The sequence below is a fragment of the Procambarus clarkii genome, chromosome 35 (assembly GCF_040958095.1).
Source record: "Procambarus clarkii isolate CNS0578487 chromosome 35, FALCON_Pclarkii_2.0, whole genome shotgun sequence".
NCBI lineage: Eukaryota > Metazoa > Arthropoda > Malacostraca > Decapoda > Cambaridae > Procambarus > Procambarus clarkii.
The window spans coordinates 10,512,527-10,531,372 of record NC_091184.1 but is presented as its reverse complement, the minus strand read 5'-3'; the positions used below and the strand labels follow the sequence as shown (position 1 = coordinate 10,531,372).

The following is an 18,846-nucleotide window of genomic DNA, read 5'->3' as shown; positions in this document are numbered from 1 at the left end:
AAAATTATCTACAAACAGCTCTATTCCTACCTCGTAAAATTCGACATACTCAGCCCCTGCCAGTTTGACTTCCGGTCCCACAAGAGCACCAATGATGCAATCATTAATCTCCTTGACGTAATCTACTCAGCCCTTGACAAAAATGAATTTCTGATTGGACTCTTCATTGACCTAAGAAAAGCCTTTGATACTGTTAATCACAATTACCTCTTACATAAACTCCATCATTATGGAATCAGAGGCCTTGCTCTGGACTATATCCGATCCTATCTTAGTGACAGACACCAATATGTAACCATCAATGATACAACCTCTTCCACTCTACCAATAACCGTTGGAGTGCCACAGGGCAGCATCTTAGGACCTCTTCTATTTCTTATATATATCAATGATCTGCCTAATGTCTCTAATATTCTTAAACCTATACTGTTTGCTGATGATACTATACCTCATCTATTCAGACTCCAACCCACATACACTAAACAATGTTGTGAATAATAAAGTTAAAAAAGTCTACTTATGGATGTCAACTAACAAACTAACACTAAACATAGAAAAGACCTACTACATCTTATTTGGAAGCAAATCATCGAATGCAATTCAGCTACAGATAGACAACATTAACATTAGTAATAAAAATGATGGAAAGTTTCTTGACCTATTCCTAGACAAGAGACTTAACTTCAGCACCCACATTCAACACATAACTAAGAAAGTCTCTAAAACAGTTGGTATACTCTCTAAAATCAGATATTATGTTCCTAACTCTGCTCTCCTCTCACTATATTATGCACTAATCTATCCCTATCTGAATTATGGTATCTGTGCATGGGGGTCAGCCACTGCAAACCACCTCATGCCCATCATCAACCAGCAAAAATCTGCTATCAGAATTATAACAAACTCTGCTTTCAGACAACACTCAGCTCCCTTGTTTAAATCCCTAAACTTGCTAAATATTAACTCCCTCCACACATTCTCTTGTGTCAACTACATTTACAAAACCCTGTTCTTAAATGCAAATTCTGCTCTGAAACTCTCCCCGGACAGATGTAATAGGACCCATTATCACCACACCAGAAATAAATATCTCTTTGATATCCCCAGGGTCAAACTTAATCTGTGTAAACACTCTACGCAAATAAAGGGACCCAGTCTATGGAACTCACTCCCTAGTGAATTGAAAAGCTGTCCAACTTTTGCCCCATTCAAAAACAAAACCAAAAAGTACTTAATTTCATCTTCGTAGTTTCCCACAATGAGCTTTAAATTTGCTTTGTATCTAGTGTTACCAAATCTCCCAATCTTTATGTACTTAATCCAAACAACTCTCTCATTGTGTTCATTGCTGTCTTCTTTTTATGTGCTTTTGTGCAAGCTATATACTGTATTGTGCCTACTAATTTTTGTTAACTACCATTCAAGCTGTCATTGCAATCAATCTGAGCTACCTATGTGCCTTAATATACCTACAAATTTTTCTCATCTTATTTTTTTTCTTGCTATGTATCTGTTATCATTTTTATAAATTTTGCTAGTATTTACCTACTTAAAATTTTCTTAGATTTATATATATATATACAAGAAGGTACATGGACCTGTCCGAAACGCTGCGCGTACTAGTGGCTTTACAAGAATGTAATTACTATGCTATGTATCCTCACAATCCCAATGTACCTTCTTGTATATAAATAAATAAATAAATAAATATATAACACTGCAAACCAGCATGACAGGGCGGAGCTCATCGAAACCTTTCAAATACTAAACAATTTGGACGATGTCGATCTGGACACTTTCTTCAAAAGGTCAGATTCTCGGGTTCGAGCTCAACAAGCCTCAATGTAGGACAGAAAACAGAAGATGCTCTTTCACCCGTATGGTTGTAAACCCGTAAAACAGCCTACCCGCCAAAGAGTAGGTAAGGTAAACGCCAAATCTGTACTGGGTTTTAAAATACAGATAGAAAAGATCGTCCAGGCAAATGGGTAGAACCTTTAACAAGCCGCCAGCTTCCTGTCCTCGTTGAGGCCACCAATATTAGTGGCTTTCAGGTAAATTAAACTTCAGCAAAGATCAGTAACCAAAGAAAATGGGAAGAGCGACGTGGCGAGTAAGCGAGCGAGCGAGTGACGTCATCACAACAAAGGTTGCTATACACGTCTCCACGACTCGTGAAGTTCGCCTGTCTTAAAGACCTGTGTCCACAATACCCGCCAAATTGTTCCTCCCACAGTACTCTCAGGACACTTGTGGCAGTGTAAGTGTGTAGTGAGGCCACACCACTGAAGACATTGAGGATATACCACGAGGGAGAGACAAAACTGTTGAAGGAAGGAGTCACTGGCGCCACTTGACCACCTTGTTCCTCGCACTCTCATCATCCACCGTAAGTACTGGAGTACTTTCTGCTCCACCATTGTCTTACACCCCAACATGCAATTGTTGGGGTGTGGAAATAGGCCTATGGCATTGTTGGGGTGTGGACATTGGTCTATCGAATATGATAATTTTTATAATAATAATAATACGAAAATCCACTGGGACTGTGTGGTGTTGCAAACCAACAACCAAGGCATTGCCAGTCGCATACTCTACCACTGTACCACCACTGACTTCCTAAAAGTTTTATAATCGGATTTCTACTGATAACACAGGAAGTCTGTGATATCCTGATATCACAGGAAGTCCTGAAGCCAGTCCAAATTTTATGTAAGACCCCTAAGCACTCAGGTGAAGGATAAAGTACTGTAGTTCAACACTGTATGCACAACTTCAGATACACAGAAAATCACACTAAGGTGATATACATCAATGAACAATCCACTGAGGCTATGAGGTAATGCAAACATTGCAGGTTTGCCTCATCTCACAGCCCGAGTGAATTTTCTCATTGATGTATATCACTTTTGTGTGATTTTCCGTGTGTAAATAATAATAATAATATTATTATTATTTATTCAAAAGATTGTGTGTACAAAGAACATAAGAGTATTGTTCAATGAAGAGACAGGAGTTACATATACTAATGAAGCTACTATTATGCAAAGCGTTTCGGGCAAAAATTATTAATAATATAAAAGTTGTTTAATTAATGTTGTGACGAGGTAAAACACTTAATACTATTAGAGTAGTAAGCTAACAAAATGAGAGTGTTCCAGGAAAATAAAAAATTAATACAAAGAAGGTGATACTTAAGGATGACAAGCATAGACTATTACATTATGGAGTCAAGTTCTAGCAACAGTACAGTAGTTTATTTGCATTAATTATAGAATGGAAATACAAGTTGTAATTTAGAAAAGCAAGTGAACTGCTCCTCACAACATTTTTTTTTTAACAAATCAGAACATAGAGTAACATACTATAATTTAAGGTTAATGGGGCCAACACTTACAAATAACGAATATCATAAAGGACACGAGTAAACACTTTATCAAAGAAATGCATGAAATTAGATGACATTAAATGTTGACAGTAAATATAGAAATTAAATGAGTAATACAGTGTGTCCTCGGCTATGGGGCATAGCCGATTTATTCCAGTGTGGAATTCGTTCCATCCGTTCGGCCCCAGCAACACCCTTTCCCCCCCCCCCCCCCCCCAAAAAAAAATACAATCACATTAATGCATATGCCAGTACACATTTGCCTTATGAAAAATTTAAATAACAAAGAATGTATATTGAAATGAAATAAATTGATATGGCACGTTGCAGTACTGTACTTACCTTACCAGTTGAGTTGTAATTACCTAAATGCAATTACCTAAGTGTAGTTACAAGATGAGAGCTATGCTCGTGGTGTCCCATCTTCCCAGCACTCTTTGTCATACATATCACGCTTTGAAATTACTGATGGTTTTGGCCTCCACCACCTCACCTAATTTATTCCAATTGTCTACCACTCTGTTTACAAAATTGAATTTTCTTATATTTCTCTGGCAGCTTTGTTTCGTTAGTTTAAATCTATGACCTCTTGTTCTTGAAGTTCCGAGTCTCAGGAATTCTTCCCTGTCAATTTTATCGATTCCTGTTACTATTTTGTACTTGGTGATCATATCACCTCTTTTTCTTCTATCTTCTAGTTTTTCATATTTAATGCCTCTAACCTCTCCTCATAGCTCTTGTCCGGTCCGTCTAATTACCACAAGCTACACAAGCTTCACAAAGCTTCAGAAAGCTTATGTTAGTAATGAATAAATATGATATATTTACTCATTATAATGTTGGTGCTGAATGTACAACATGAGAAAACATAATTTTAATCTGAAAAAGTATATTTTTATTAAGAAATTAGACGAAAATAAAGAGCTGGTGACGCCAAATAAAGTCGACGATCCAAGCGTCGGTTAGGTTAGGTTAGGTTAGGTTAGGTTTGGTTTGGTTAGGTTAGGTTAGGTTAGGTTAGGTTAGGTTAGGTCAGCCTAACCTAACATATCATATTTATTCATTACAAACGTATTGCCAGGAAGCTTTGTGAAGCTTGTGTAGCTTGTGGTAATTAGACAGACCCCTCTTGTCCTTTACTTCTGGGAGCCACTTAGTGGCATGTCTTTGCACCTTTTCCAGTTTGTTGATGTGCTTCGTAAGTTATGGGCACCATACAACTGCCTCATATTCCAGCTTTGGTCTTACAAAAGTCGTGAACAATTTCTTTAGTATTTCACCATCCATGTATTTAAAAGCAATTTTGAAATTAGAAAGTGTAGCATAGGCACCTTGCACAATGTTCTTAATGTGGTCCTCAGGTGACGGTTTTCTATCTAGAACTTTCCCTAGATCCCTTTCTTTGTCAGAATTCTTTAAAGATTTCTCACATAATTTATAGGTTGTGTGGGGTCGATGTTCTCTAAATCCTCATTCCATAACATGGCATTTATTCACGTTAAATTCCATTTGCAAAGTATTGCTCCATATACTTATTTTGTCCAGATCTTCTTGAAGGGCATGACAATCATCTAGGTTTCTTATTCTTTCTATTATCTTAGCATCATCAGCAAACATGTTCATATAATTCTGTATTCCATCTGGTAGATCGTTTATGTAAACAATAAACATTACCGGTCCAAGAACTAAACCCTATGGTACTCCACTTGGGACATTTCTCCAATCCGACACATTGCCTTTGATTACGGCCCTCATTTTTCTATCAGTTAGGAAATTTTTCACCCATGCTAGAAGCTTACCTGTCACCCCTCCAATATATTCATTTCCAGAACAACCTCTTATGTGAAACTGTCAAAAGCCTTTTTTAGGTCCAGATAGATGCAGTCAACCCAACCATCTCTTTCCTGTAAAATCTCTGTGGCTCGATCATAGAAACCGAGTAAATTCGTTACACAGGATCTTCCAGATTGAAAAACATACTGTCTGTCTGATATTATATTGTTTTTGTCCAGGTGTTCTACCCATTTAGTTTTAATTATTTTTTCCAATATTTTGACAATTGCCACTTATGTAGATTGGAATGATGTTAGCCTTTTTCCACACACATCAGCTACAACTCCTGTAAACAGGGATGCCTGAAAAATCAGTTGAAGTGGAATGCTGAGCTCAGGTGCACATTCTCTCAGAACCCAGGGTGAAACTCCATCTGGACCAACTGCTTTGTTCTTACTTAGCTCCTTGAGCATTTTTTCCACTTCGTTTCTAGACACCTCTATGTGCTCTGTTGTTCTCTGGAATTCTTATTGTGTCTGGTTCCCTGAAGATTTCATTTTGTACAAACACACTTTGAAACTTTTCGTTTAATGTTTCACACGTTTCTTTTTCTTTTTCCGTGAATCTATTTCCCATTTTCAACCTCTGAATATTATCCTTTACCCTGCAATTTGTTGTTTATGAATTTATAGAATAGACCTGGTTCTGTTTTGCATTTGTCCACAATTTCTTTTTCAAAATTTTTTTCTTCCTCTCTCCTCACTGACGTGTAGTTGTTTCTCGCGTCTTTGTATCGCTTGTATGTTTGGGGGTTTGGCCTCTTGCTATATTGATTCCATTTTTGTGTCTTTTGGTCTCTGGCCCTCTCACAATTTCTGTCAAACCAATCCTGTTTCCTAGTTGTGTATCTCTGCTTTGGTATAATTTTTTTTGTGCCTTTATCATATATTTCACAAAACTTGACATACATCTCATTTACTTCCTTGCCTAGCAACAAGTCTGTCCAATTATACTCACTAAAAAAAATGTCTAAGGTCGCCATAGTGTCCTCTCCTGAAGTCAGCTTTTTCAACTGCTTCAACCTCCTTATTTTCTACCAGATTATAACGCATTGCATAGTTTATTCCCAAAAAGACATGGTCACTTTTACCCAAGGGAGGAAGGTACTGAATATCAAATATCTCTTCCTCCTTCCTGGTTAATATAAAATCTAGCATGGAGGGAACGTCTGTGGGATATTTGGGGCTTGAATCTGATTATTTAAATATTAATGTAGTAAATTAAATTACGAAGGACCACCCGCTTTTATAGTAAAGAGGGAAACTGAGAATTTCTGATCATTAAATAATTCCTAGATGAAACCAGTAACTATGGATAAAAATACTAGAATTTATGAACATAGAAATAATTAATGGGCTGTATTATTAAATGAATCAAACCCTCAAGCACCTACATTGGGGGGTTATTACTGGAGGTAAGTACGTCCAGGAATTAGTGTGGTTCGTTCACTAATTCAATTAATAATAATCTAATCCTATAAAAATTATATTGAAACTGCTATCATTACCATAGATGGAAACATAGATTATGAGTATAGCAATGAGAGTTACAGTAAACCACATATTAATCCTGAGGGATTCTGCACATAAGAAATTGCAATAGAATCATGAAAGAAAATATAGTCTTAGCTTAATGATGATTCCTTTAGACAAGCCATGGAAGTTCCTCTTATTCTCTGGACTCGGTCGGCTGACGAAAGGGACGGATTAATATGGGAGAAGACGGCATGGAGAGTTCCTCTCTCGTGCTGCAAGACAAATATGTACAGTAGTAACTAATTTAACTACTAAATCTATATTCAAGAAATTGAGAGTTACAGGTGACAGAATTTAATCACCTGTTATTAGATGTTATCGTGCGTCATAACGGACAATCACCCAGCTACCATTAAACTTTTACCTGATGCATCACATAAAGGACTATACTTAGCTGTGGGCACTGTATAAGTATTAAGATTGCCGTGCTTCGCGTCCCAGGCTCCGGTTTGACCTATCCTGGATAGTGACGCGCTTCGCTGGCCGGTCACGTGTCGTCAAGAACCAGGTTAAAAGGTTCCTTATTTGACACCAGCACTAGCTGAAGATATTATCTGCAAGGTTATTCACGCCTCACAGTGGCGACTTTCATCTGAGGATGGATAACGTCTGCCCTAGTGGCTGGACAATGGCGTCTCCTTGTGAGTACGGAATACGCAGGTCTGCCTCTGAGCGGCTCTCCGCGTGTACTGAGTTGGCCTTCCTCTACCCACGCCGCATCCGCGTTCATAAAACAAATTATTGTCACGAACATTAATATTTCTCGCATTTACGCTTGAAACGTTGAAGACTGGACGGGTTTATTATTTAGAGGAGGAAATTATTATTATTTACCAATTTAAGAATAGTAAATATATAAGGGAGAGGAATTAATGTCTCCCCATGGCATTCACTGGTGACGTTAACGTTATTACGAGATAGACGCTATGACTCCAACGCTCTATTCGGCATTTAGTTGGAAGTCAATTCATCTGCAATTAGTTATCATACAGAATGCCTTAGGTATAGAGAATCGTGTTTAATTCTCACATACATTGGATATAATGTGTTTACTGTAAGGAAATCTGACGCAATACTGGCGTCAGGTGACGTGAGACTCCTAGCCTACTGCACAGATGAAATTATTAGTACATGAGAATTCTACCTGTTGTTAATTTTACTTACTACAATAATTAGTATTGTTAGTAATAAGTAATGAGAATACAACAGTGTTGTATTCGGTGTTGGAAATATCCAACATAACTCTGGGGGGAGGATTCTAGGGTCGTAGTGTACTGTGTTGTACTGACCTATCCCGAAGTGATATTAAGATTAGTACATTAGTATGTTAATATGTTAGTATGTTGGTACACACATAACGAACGTCCCGGATTGATCAAGGACTTACAAGAACTTAAGTCTTGCTAATTACATGTAAATGAAACATGTTACTTATAGCCTACACAATAATTAAAGAATTGCTCTTAGTTGAGAACTATAATAGGCTTGTAGTTTCCCTTAGTGGAAACGTGTTAAATATTGAAACATTAAATGATTAAGTTATCGGTAATCAGGAACACTCTAAAGCTCACAATAAACTCAACAACTAGGGTCGCAGTGACATGTAATGGTGTATTACGTAGCTGCTGAATCGTAGGCAAACTCAGAATAAGTTCCTAAGAACTGATAACACTATTGTATGATTATACAGTAAAGTATTATTAGTCCTTCAAGATCAAGGAGACTATGACACTACAGTAAGGTCACTGTCTAGGGTCGCTGTGACTTGTAACTATTGAGTTACTAGACAATAACATCACGCAGTATCACGATCACCCCAAATTCAAATGAGGAAATTGAATTTAATGTGCACTGCCCTGCAGTAGTCATTCTGACTGATGGTACAAATAATTTGCTAACTAGCTAAAATAATAGAAAAGTAGAGAACTGAAAAGTTTATTCATTAAAATCAAGGAAAATTCTGAGTCGACAGTGAGATTAGCAGCCTAGTCATTCTAGTCTAGTCAGATTAGTCATTCTGACTTATGAGCTAATTAAATGGCAGCTCATAGGCTTGACACTGTAAACTGGTTAATACGAAATCACCTTTACATGAATTTGAGTTTATTAAATCAGTCTCTATAAGTATAGTCAACTGTAATTAATGGTGAGTACAGATTAGGCTAGTACTCAGTTGACACTACTAAAGTCCCTAAATAAATGGTTTGAATTTCTAACCTACCTAAGTAAGGGACTAAGCTAATTGTGAGCAAAGTACTCGAATTAAGATTGTGAGCAGTATTGAGCTCATTAACAGGTCGAGCTATATTGAACTCGTGAATATGGTGAGCTACAGTGAGCTCGTTAGCAGTGCTAACAGGGTGAGTTACATTGAACTCGTCAACAGTGTTGACTGGGTGAGCTACAGTGAGCTCGTTAACAGTGTTAACAGGGTGAGCTACAGTGGGCTCGTTAGCAGTGCTAACAGGGTGAGTTACATTGAACTCGTCAACAGTGTTGACAGGGTGAGCTACAGTGAGCTCGTTAGCAGTGCTAACAGGGTGAGTTGCAGTGAACTCGTCAACAGTGTTGACAGGGTGAGCTACAGTGAGCTCGTTAGCAGTGCTAACAGGGTGAGTTACAGTGAACTCGTCAACAGTGTTGACAGGGTGAGCTACAGTGAGCTCGTTAGCAGTGCTAACAGGGTGAGTTGCAGTGAACTCATCAACAGTGTTGACAGGGTGAGCTACAGTGAGCTCGTTAGCAGTGCTAACAGGGTGAGTTGCAGTGAACTCGTCAACAGTGTTGACAGGGTGAGCTCGTTAGCAGTGCTAACAGGGTGAGTTACAGTGAACTCGTCAACAGTGTTGACAGGGTGAGCTACAGTGAGCTCGTTAGCAGTGCTAACAGGGTGAGTTGCAGTGAACTCGTCAACAGTGTTGACAGGGTGAGCTACAGTGAGCTCGTTAGCAGTGCTAACAGGGTGAGTTGCAGTGAACTCGTCAACAGTGTTGACAGGGTGAGCTACAGTGAGCTCGTTAGCAGTGCTAACAGGGTGAGTTCAGTGAACTCGAATTAACGAGGTGGAGTTTTGCATTATTCAATTATCATGGCGAGCAATATTAAGCTCGTACGCATGGGGAACAAGCACTCATATTATTACGTTAATTCTAAGGTGAGCTATATTAAGCTCAGGAAGCATGTTAATTAACAATGCTAATGTTTAACGATAATGCATTAAACATATTAGTTCTCTGTAAATTCACTTACATATTAGTAAGTTTGCAAGTTTGTTCGTGCTGCGTTCCTACACTAAATAAGCAGAAACGAAAGAAAAAACAACTCAAACAATGAATGCAAGTATTTATCACTAACTCTTAGTGCAGAAAACATGGTATTAAGAAGGTTTTCTTGGCAAACCTTTAAGCGCAAGTATAGTGGACCAGTGGTCCTAGTGAATTTGTAATTACTGAAGTTGCTTGATGACTTCATAGAATTACTAAATTCAGGAAATGCCAGTGGCATTAAGTGCTAGATTCTCTAGCCTAACATTATTAATTACCTAGGGGGTACTAGATTCTCTAGCCCAACATTACAATTTAACTAGGAAGACTGAGTGTGGTCAATTACTACTTGTCGAGAATAATTCTAGGTCTGCAGTGAATTCAATGGTTTGGTCATTGTGACTTGTACTTGTTTGAGTACGGACCATTGGTTTTCACTGAGAGCTATGAAACATCTCGGCGAGTATCAATTGCACTACATTCAATCTGAGTTTATTACTCAGCTGTGTTTTTCCTTTTAGCTTGCTGCTGGAGAATTGATTTACTGCTGACTAATTTATTATTATTGGCAGGTTTAGGCTTGTTCACATTCAGAACTTTACCAGTAAGTAAGTAGCCACCTGCAGATTGGAGCATATTCATTCCCAATCGTTTAACATGTCCAGTTATGAACTGGTAATAGTAGTCGGCTCCTACTAGTACATCTACATTGTTAAGGCGGTCAGACGTTAACTTGTTGTCAGCCAAATTAATTTCACGTTCCTGCAGGAAGTGGGCTGTGTACCCCAGACCCTTAATATTTAAGTCTAAAGGTATTTGATCTACAACAATGGCTTGGACAGCCTTGGCATGACTACCTAGTCGTACAAGCGGTTGAACTACTGTGAATTCATGGGTTCCTCGATTTATCATGGACCCTGACAAGTTTAATTTTACCTGTCCTATTGGTTGTAAATTAAGTGCCTCTGCTGCCCTTTGAGTAATGAAAGTTCTCTGGGAACCTTGATCAAATAGTCCACGTATGGTGATCTTGGTTCCTCTGTTCTTCACTTGAAGTTGGGCAGTAGGCAGGGCAGCATCCACTTGAGATGCTTGTGTAGTTACGCTGTACACATCTCGCACCTTGCAGCACTGTACTGGTGTAGATTCTCTACGTCCTATTCTAGGATTGACATAATTAGTCCTAACTAATTTGCACAGTGCAGCATGATGCTTGCCCCTTCTACACCTATTGCAGGTGTTCAGTGGGGTGTCACAGCTGTTAACATTATGTGGTTTGAGACACCTAGTACATTTATGTAACTGTTTTGAGTCGTCTGACTCTTGTGTCTCTATTAGGATAATTAGTACATTTGTACAGAGAATGTTTTTGATTGCAAAACAAGCACATTCCCCCCCATCCTATAGTTCGTTTAGGGGTTACCGTTTTAGGTAAAACAGTATTTGCAGGTTGTGATGGTTTTGCTGTTTGCATTTGCTTGTTATTTATTCTCTTGGGAGTACTTGGTGTACTCTGGGGAACCATTAACAGGTTCTTGGGAGTGCTCTTTGGACTATTAGGTCTCTTAGGAGCACCTGTGGGACTCTTAGGTCTCACTGATGAATCAGTATTTGACTGATTCTGGTTACATGGGTTATTAGCACCTTTGTTACCTAGTGACAGTGTCACTTTAGGAGTTTCAGGCAAGGAAACTGATGTAGGTACAGTTTTGGTGCATTCAGATTTAGCATTAATTGCTTGGTCTGCTGTATGATTGCTCATATTACGCAAACCTGTAAATATATCCTGCATTGACAGGGTATTACCATTCTGGCATACATATAGTTTATTAAGTGTGTCACCAGACAATTTTCTCTGGATGATAATTTTAGTCATCCACTCAGTAGTTGGGTGATCCACCTCTTTACTGAAAGAATTTATCAGTGACTCAAGCTGGAAACTAAAGGCTTGTAAAGAGTCAACTGATTGCTCTGGTGAAGATAAATTTAATAATTGGTGCACAAGGTTTATAATAGTCTTCTCATTGTTAGCACTTACTTTAGAAGGCTGTTGTGAGCAATTGTGACCATTACTTGTGTTGCTTAAGGCTTCTTGTTTAGCCTCAGCTTTGATTACAGCTTCGACTGCTGCTGCAGCATTAGCTTTATCATTTTCTGGTTCAGATTCACTGATTATTGCAGCTTCACTTGTTTCATCTGCAGCTTCACTTGTTTCTCTGGATTCTGGTGATAGGCTAGTTAATTCAGTAGCCTTATGTATTGAACTTATAGAATCCAAGGAACATTGAGAAGAGTGGTCTGAAATTTGATCAGACTCTGTAAACAAATCATCACATGAAGCGGTATTAGATGAGAGGTTAGAAAATGAAGGTTGAACTTCAGTTGTTGATCCTGTATAGTGATCAGCATTGATTAGAGGATTCTCCTCGTCTTGAGGTAGTTCAGGTATTTCATCTGAACTGAGTGTTAACTTGGATACAGGTCTATTAATGATCTGATCCACCCACTCGGGAATATCTTGTCTCACAAGCACCTCCTTATATCGGTCTAACCTGGTTTGAACAGAATGTTCATAGTTATCGAGATCAGATTCTGTCAGACGTAAGTGGTCTGAGACAGTATGACCGACTTGGAGTAAATTCCTGTGGGACTCGATCACAGTCTTTACATGATCATATTTTTGGATGGCGTACCTTATGTAACTTGCTAGTCTATAGACGTCACCTGGGTCAGTTTCGACACAGAAATGACATTTCATAAGCAGTTTTCCTAAGGGACGTTGAAGAGCTGTCAAGAATCTTGCATTCCTTTCTAAAGGATTCATTCTTGTGGTAAATTGAGCCTGATAGGGCTTATGTAGCTAGTGGTATAGCTATAGTCTGCTCCTTGATGCAGAGCAGGTATAATTATTGACAGCCTGATAGGGCTTATGTAGCTAGTGGTATAGCTATGGTGTCTGCTCCTTGATGTAGAGCAGGTATAAGTATTGACAGCCTGATATTTCTTGAGGCTGGTTGTAATTTACCTCATTTAGAGGTTAGCTACCTACCTAATAATAAGCAACTAAGATTTGAGTGGTACCTTGGTCTCACTACAGGTGTTCCTCAGCTTAGCTCTTCTAAATCAGCCTCGGATGGGTAGTTGACTTACAGTAACACTCAAAAACATACATAGAAATATGCAATAAAATAATTACACAATAAATGGTTAATCCCACCCTTGATAGGGTCAGCACAAATGAATAATATATGTGTCACTAACTAGCTCAAGCCTAGTCGTGAGAATTTCTACTTGAGAAACTACAACTATATTTAGTCTGTGCTTGTGCCAGATTCAACACAATCACAGCCTAAATTGCTACCTACCTAAGGTTGGCAAAGATTATATTATGGTGCAGTAATGTGCAAATAATTGTGCTGTGTTTTTGGGTTTTTTGGTATTTTATATAATATACACTTGTGTAATTATGTGTATAAGAAATTAAATGAACACAAAGGAATTAATTGTGTTTGGCAAGTATTCTACTGCCGTAAATATTATCTAACTCCTGAATGTACTCCTAATTATGGAATAAAATATTATCAGGGTTAGTAATGATTAACTAGTTAGTATGAGATCAGTAATTTATATTAGTATACTGGATCCCTAAATGTTAATGATCCACTGACTTGAGTGAATCAGTAATTATAACATGGATTCAGGCTATAATGGACAGTCTGCTGACAGCCATATATTGAAACATTGGTATAGCCTAAATGGTTAACACTTAATTGGTGTTAGTGATTAATATAAGGTTATGAGCTGTTGCTCTTGGTGACCTAAAGATTCTACTTCAGTATGAAGAGTAGGTCTAAATGTTGTGGGTAATTGGTTATGACCCACTAAAGCTATGTATAAGGTAGCTATGTTAGTGTGATCTAGACTAACTGATGTGTTACACTGTTAGTTGACACAATTAATTAAATAGTTAGTCTAGCTTCTGTCATACAATGATTAGTTATTAATGGTTAATATTTTAATTATAGATTTAATGCCTATCCGGTTCGATAAGGACCATAATGTGGGATATTTGGGGCTTGAATCTGATTATTTAAATATTAATGTAGTAAATTAAATTACGAAGGACCACCCGCTTTTATAGTAAAGAGGGAAACTGAGAATTTCTGATCATTAAATAATTCCTAGATGAAACCAGTAACTATGGATAAAAATACTAGAATTTATGATCATAGAAATAATTAATGGGCTGTATTATTAAATGAATCAAACCCTCAAGCACCTACATTGGGGGGTTATTAATGGAGGTAAGTACGTCCAGGAATTAGTGTGGTTCGTTCACTAATTCAATTAATAATAATCTAATCCTATAAAAATTATATTGAAACTGCTATCATTACCATAGATGGAAACATAGATTATGAGTATAGCAATGAGAGTTACAGTAAACCATATATTAATCTTGAGGGATTCTGCACATAAGAAATTGCAATAGAATCATGAAAGAAAATATAGTCTTAGCTTAATGATGATTCCTTTAGACAAGCCATGGAAGTTCCTCTTATTCTCTGGACTCGGTCGGCTGACGAAAGGGACGGATTAATATGGGAGAAGACGGCATGGAGAGTTCCTCTCTCGTGCTGCAAGACAAATATGTACAGTAGTAACTAATTTAACTACTAAATCTATATTCAAGAAATTGAGAGTTACAGGTGACAGAATTTAATCACCTGTTATTAGATGTTATCGTGCGTCATAACGGACAATCACCCAGCTACCATTAAACTTTTACCTGATGCATCACATAAAGGACTATACTTAGCTGTGGGCACTGTATAAGTATTAAGATTGCCGTGCTTCGCGTCCCAGGCTCCGGTTTGACCTATCCTGGATAGTGACGCGCTTCATTAGTATTGTTAGTAATAAGTAATGAGAATACAACAGTGTTGTATTCGGTGTTGGAAATATCCAACAACGTCCCCTTCCCTCATCCTCGTAGCTTGTTTAACATGTTGATACAAGAATGTTTCCAGGATGAGGTCTACAAATCTACTGGTCCAAAAATCCTCTGTTCTAGCTTTGTATGCTTCCCAGTATATGGATTTTAAGTTGAAGTTGCTGACTATCAAAAGTCGTGATCTATATTTATCCGCTCTTACTATAAACTCTCTCATTATTGTTATAAGACCCTCTCGTTCACTATCTAGCTCCCCCTTTGTCCATGTGTTGCATGGTGGTGGACTATGTGCATTTATGATCATTAGTTTATCATCCTCATAGGAGATCTCTAATGCTATTACGTCAACTTCTCGTGGATTGGCAATCATTATTTCGTTCACCATTAGGTGTACTTTCACCAGCACAGCAACGCCACCGCCTTTCCTAATTTTTCTGTCCCGTCTCCAAATTGAGTAGCCTCTTGGGAATATGACCTCATTTAAAATAACATCTTCAAGTTATGTCTCCGTGAGTGCAACAATGTCTGGTGTCTGAAGCTGTATTACATCACTTAACTCCAGTATCTTTGATCTTACTCCATCTACATTGGTGTATACTATTTTCAGGAACATGTTCCCCCTCTCCTTATTCATCACTACCCCTCTCTCTAGCAATTTTGTTGGGTTGCCTTTTTGTACCATTTTACAGGCCTGCCTTCCCTTATCAATTTGTAGAAAAAAGAATTGATTTCTTCTTCATTTCTGCTCTCATTTAGTTTTTTACCTCTATGAGGTTTAGTTTCAGCTTCTCTCTGTCTTCTCTTGAAAGATCTCGTCTTAACGATCACACTTTCCCATCCTCATCACTTTGTAATTTTCTAGCATTTCTTAGTACTTCTTCCATCTATTTGGCACCGTTTAGGGTGATCCTCAAAGATCGATCTTTTCCTTTTACGTACCTGCCTATTCTCCTGTAGTCGCAGACATTCTCTATGGTAGTATGACCTTCCACGAGGCCAACAATTTTATCTACTACTTTTGCTTCTTCTACAGCTCTTTCTGACCTAGATATTATCTTTTCTTTGCAACCAAAAATTATCAGGGACTTGCTCCGATCAACTGTGTTTTATACCAACTTTGGGTTAGATGCCAATTCCTTCCTCATCTCCAGCCTAATGTTTGTTTTATCTTGGTTGCTGCAGTGTTTGGCTTCCTTTACTGCTTCTTCAATTTTTTCCTTCTCCTTGGCCACTTGTGCATAGGTTAGTTGCATATCCTTCTTGCACTGTTCTATTCCCTGTGTAACTTCCTCCATCTGTGCTGACAAAAGCTGTTTCTCCTGTTGAATTTCCTTACTTAACCTATTGTAGTCATTTATGTTTAAATTTGCTTCTTCCAAAGCTATTTTTTAAGAGTTTATTTTCCTCTTCCATGGCTTTGCAATTTGTTTCCAATTGAGTCTTGTCCTTGCACAAGTCTTTCACTAAACCCTCAAGACATAAAACTTTGCTACACAACTAGTCATTACTTTCTTTCAATTTACTGATTATTTCTACATGAGAGTTCACTATGGTATCTAATTTTGCCAACTTGTTGTGTAGACTGCTTATATCAATGCTTTCTTCATTGAATCCCCCAAAATCAAACTCTGTTTTTCCTCTTGCAGGCGGCCATCTTGAATATTCTTGTCTGCACTAGAACACTAGGGTAACTTTGAGTTGTGTAGTGCAAACTTTGTTAGTCTCAATATCCTGAGAGTGCCACACATATGATATCAATATAAATTGTTTAAAGAACAGTAACTTTTCTAACAAATGTACATTATACACTACAGTCTGTACATAAAGTACAGACCACTAGAATCACACTACTGCAGTACACATATATCACTTAAACTACACTTTGTACATTTAGTGTCATTAGAACTGTGCTGTACAGCTCAATTGGTACTCTCAGGTAAGTTATGGCTAGTGCTGGGTGCTGGTCCAGTTGCCTGGGCATCCTCAGAAGGTGAGTCCTTGCTAGTGCTGGGTGCTGGTCCAGTTGCCTGGGCATCCTCAGAAGGTGAGTCCTTGCTAGTGCTGGGTGCTGGTCCAGTTGCCTGGGCATCCTCAGAAGGTGAGTCCTTGCTAGTGCTGGGTGCTGGTCCAGTTGCCTGGGCATCCTCAGAAGGTGAGTCCTTGCTAGTGCTGGGTGCTGGTCCAGTTGCCTGGGCATCCTCGGAAGGTGAGTCCTTGCTAGTGCTGGGTGCTGGTCCAGTTGCCTGGGCATCCTCGGAAGGTGAGTCCTTGCTAGTGCTGGGTGCTGGTCCAGTTGCCTGGGCATCCTCGGAAGGTGAGTCCTTGCTAGTGCTGGGTGCTGGTCCAGTTGCCTGGGCATCCTTGGAAGGTGAGTCCTTGCTAGTGCTGGGTGCTGGTCTAGTTGCCTGGACATCCTCGGAAGGTGAGTCCTTGCTAGTGCTGGGTGCTGGTCCAGTTGCCTGGGCATCCTTGGAAGGTGAGTCCTTGCTAGTGCTGGGTGCTGGTCTAGTTGCCTGGACATCCTCGGAAGGTGAGTCCTTGCTAGTGCTGGGTGCTGGTCCAGTTGCCTGGGCATCCTTGGAAGGTGAGTCCTTGCTAGTGCTGGGTGCTGGTCTAGTTGCCTGGACATCCTCGGAAGGTGAGTCCTTGCTAGTGCTGGGTGCTGGTCCAGTTGCCTGGGCATCCTCAGGTGTGTCCTTGCTAGTGCTGGGTGCTGTTCCTGTAGGCCTTATGTGAAATCATACCAAAAACTTTTGAATCATAGTTTGTCTCTTTGTTGTGCCAACCACAAAGATATTATAATATCTTTCATGTCCTTTAGGTGCCGGTAATAATCTGTCAGCTCTTCATTATCAGTTACAGCAACCAAATCAAGCAGATCATTAACCTTTTGCAATGATGCAGCATATGGAATAGGTAACACACTATCATCTTCCTCTTCAACATCCTCAACATTATTACCAGTAACTGACTAGATAATCACATCATCAGCTAATTCACCATAACCTGGATCATCAGCATCATTATCTAACCATGCATTCACATCAGAAAGTTGCACATCTTCCTCACCTGCATCTCTGAATGTCTCAAAAATCACATTATCAAAGCCCTCAAAATCATAGTAATCTTTGTCTTCATTCTAACTAGGTACCGGACTCAGAATTTTATTCCATGCATTCTTTAATGTGGTGACCTTCAACTTGCTCCATTCTTTGGCCTAGTTGTAAATTGCGTCCTTAATTGAATATTTCTTGAAGTTTTCTATTGTTCTACTAACCTTTGTATCCTTATTAGTCACTGTGCTGCTCGGGCTCAAAATATGGCAACCCCCCCTGTGTGCAGGAAATAAATTCTTGGCTTTTTCTGGGGGGAGCCCCGCCGGCTCCCCGGAGCTTTACCGGCTGATATGCTAATGTCAGACTTTGGCATCAGTCATGTGTATGGAGTTCTAGGGCCTACCGGGGACCACGGCCAGAACCTGGCCCCCTCAGAGAGGCAAGGGGAGCAATGGCCTATAGAAACCCCCGTGTGGTTGGAAGCATTCTATGTCTGCCATCGACCGGGTCAAGCATCCAGAAAGGTAAGCATTCCAAAACAAACCCCTATTCTGGTGAAAATTGCTACCTAAAGCCGAACTAGTGGATAGAACTCTTCAACAGAAAACATGGAAACTAGTATGACGTCATACGTCACCGCGCCGCTGTCTGCGCAGTTCCCCCCTCCCCGGGAGGGGGAAGGGGGAGCCCCAGACCTCCCACGCCGACTATCCACCCATCAGTTCTTCGGCTGATGCTATAGGCAACGGTTATGTGCTCCGGCTCCAGTGGTTGTTTCAGCACTGTACCTAGAGTGTGGTGTCTGTTTTCTAGGTGG

General features: G+C 39.2%; 1 protein-coding gene across 1 annotated transcript in view; it reads left to right on the top strand.

Moving 5' to 3' along the window:
- Positions 1-1,104: 1,104 nt before the first annotated feature.
- LOC138371355 (tripartite motif-containing protein 59-like) overlaps positions 1,105-18,846 on the top strand; it is a 54,620-nt gene continuing 36,878 nt past the window's right edge. Inside the window, exon 1 of the mRNA XM_069336141.1 lies at positions 1,105-2,389. The gene's annotated coding sequence lies outside the window, so the exon portion shown is untranslated. The remainder of the gene's footprint in view (positions 2,390-18,846) is intronic.